The 2,909-nt window shown below is 38.8% G+C and overlaps 1 pseudogene; it reads right to left on the bottom strand.

Moving 5' to 3' along the window:
* Nucleotides 1-1,091: 1,091 nt before the first annotated feature.
* On the bottom strand, nt 1,092-1,209 carry LOC126096135 (5S ribosomal RNA; annotated as a pseudogene).
* Between the last annotated feature and the right edge of the window lie 1,700 nt (nt 1,210-2,909).

Raw genomic sequence — 2,909 nt, 5'->3', positions numbered from 1 at the left:
TTTGAAGTTCCAGTATTTGCTGCAATTAGTCTTTTCCTCTAACAACTGGGGCTGTCATACTACTGCTGATGATAACACCTGTCCACACTGGGACCTGAATTTACTCATGTTTCATCGAGCCTAAAAACTTCACCAACATTTAACTGCATGAACTCCCTCAGAAAACAGCAGCATCAGATTGTAATACTTTGGTGTTCCATTAATAACTTGTAGCCCCAAATATGTTTATAGTGGAATTCTAACTTTCTCACAACTCACACTGATGACGACATACTACCCTTAACACAGCTCCACTGCTACAAGATTAGCATGTAGCTTTTTAAGTGTCTCAGACACTCCATGCATATATTTCATGATGAATTGCATCTTCCTGAAAAAAGTTGAGATTTGTGACCCTCCTCTTGAGGTGCATCTTCTTCCCAGTAGTTGCCAATTTAGATGGCTTGCCTAATTCTTCGTTTGTGAATTTTTATTAGCCAATTCCTATTACTGATTATTCACTGATTCATTGAGCAGCTTCAGTTTGCTCCACCATTTTTCTCCAAAGGAACAAGATGTGCTTCTGCATCCTTCTCTGTCTTAAATATTAGCTCAAGGGACACACGAATTCATGTGACTAACAGCATATAATCACCCCGTGTCCAACACTTTTTGAAAGTGTCCTAGGGGTGTGCAGTCTCAGTGTGCCCCTCTTTTGATTATTTTCGCCACATATTATAAGCCACATGAATGTAAAAATTTCCCACATCTCTTACTATGAGGACTGGCTGGCATAGTGATTGCCAGCAATGTCAGACTCCCATTGGTGCATTGGTGGTTGGAGGAGTGACAACTAGTTTGAATCAGACTTTGGTAGCAAGCATTAATACATTTCAGTTTTTTTCAGTATCATGCACTCACTCCATCTTCAGGCCAAAAGTGGCCCATTGGGACCATCTGACAGCCATGTCATCCTCAGCTGAGGATGTGGATAGGAGGGGTCAGCACACTGCTCTCCTGGTTGTTATGATGGTTCTCTTTGACTGGAGCCACTACTATTTGTTCAAGTAGCTCCTCAATTGGCATCATGAGGCTGAGTGCACCCTGAAAAATGGCAGCAGCACATGGCGGCCTGGATAGTCACCCATCTAAGTGCCGGCCACACCCGACAGTGCTTAACTTCAGTAATCTGATGGGAACCGGTGTATCCACTGCGGCAAGGCCACTGCCCTTTTCAGTATCATAGTGGGCTCATAATTCTCTAGTTAAATACACCACACAACGACAAATATATTATTTATAATACACAAAAGTTGCAAGCTGTTGTCCTATGTGTTCATAACTATTACTTCTCTTTGTTAACATGAATGCACTTATTATCAGCAGCATATCTTTACACTTTTCCATTAATTCCTCTTGTTCCTGTGTTTTAGTATCTGGTAATTTTTATCACTGGAAGTAAAGTGTCTTAGTTTAGTTATTCTGTAACAGCTCACATCAATTTCAAAGTGGACAAAACAAGTCTTTTGCTCTTTAACCATTTCTTAATGAATTTTCTTACTTGCATAACACAAACTCCCAAAACACATGTGTACTACTTAAGTTACTGTTTATCTTATTCACTACTGCCCCTTTGGTGTAGACCTTCATGCTGTAAGTGGTGAGGTGTCTTACACAGGAGATGACAACTGCAGTCATAAACGCTATGATAGTGGAAGAGGTGTTAGGAATAAAAATTTACTTCTGCTAGGTATCATTTGGGACTGCTAATTGGCTTCCTTAAGGCAGGGCCTAAGTTTCCACAGGGCTCGGATAGGAATATTGATTGAGCTGATACATGAAAGCACAGGAGTTGGACTTGGGCCATACTCTGTGAAATATCTGTTTTCATTGGTCGGAGAATGAAGTCATTTTGGAATAAGAATAGGCCTTGCTTAAATATATCAGTATCAGTTTATAAGATTTCCCATCAAACTGACATATAGATTGTAGTTGCAACTGAGTTCACTGGATACCGGTACTAAAAAGACATCAGACACAACAATCTTTCATTAATATACATAGCAAATAAAAAATAAAGTACAACAATCTGAAGTAGAACTGCAGTCTTTAAGTAGTATCCCTTACAGAACACCGGTGATGGAAGAAAGAAATTCAAGATAATGTATTACCTGTATTACAAAACAGCTAAAATGGTCACACTGTCCTGGTTGGAGGTTGCTTTTTTAACAACTTCTAGGGCAACAAAAGTTTAATTTTCAGTTTTGACATAATTATCGAATGAATTTAAAATTTCATAATCTGCTCATTAAGAAGTATAACCTTACATTTGAGGTTTATCACAGCATGTCAAGTATTATAGTTAGAAACTGTGTATATGTCTTGAGCCAGTGAAATTCACAGTGTGAAAATTACCAGGATTATATTCCTCCCTTATTTGAGACTGAAAGCACTCAGCAGCTTCCCAAAAGCTTTGCATATAATTTCAAATCTCTTGGAAACTTCAGCAAATAAACAATGTTTTCAGCCTTCAGTTGCAAGGTAATTTTATTCGTTTACCTAGGTTTCGATTCCAGTAATGGAATCTTCTTCAGAACAACAATGAAATTATTTTGTGAGCCAAACACTGGCCATGTCACAGATTAAAAATTAAAACATTAAAGACGCATAATCATAAGATTATGTCAGTCAAAATTAAAACCATTAGGGCGAACGTAGACGGAGCTGCGCCGGCCATAAATCAGGACCACACGTAAGCGGCTCGAAAACTTCGAGCCGCTTACGTGTGGTCCTGATTTATGGCCGGCGCAGCTCCGTCTACGTTCGCCCTAATGGTTTTAATTTTGACTGACATAATCTTATGATTATGCGTCTTTAATGTTTTAATTTTTAATCTGTGACATGGCCAGTGTTTGGCTCACAAAATAATT

This window comes from Schistocerca cancellata, chromosome 8 (genome assembly GCF_023864275.1).
Source record: "Schistocerca cancellata isolate TAMUIC-IGC-003103 chromosome 8, iqSchCanc2.1, whole genome shotgun sequence".
In the NCBI taxonomy this organism is placed as follows: Eukaryota; Metazoa; Arthropoda; class Insecta; order Orthoptera; family Acrididae; genus Schistocerca; species Schistocerca cancellata.
This window is presented reverse-complemented; position numbering and strand designations above follow the sequence as displayed.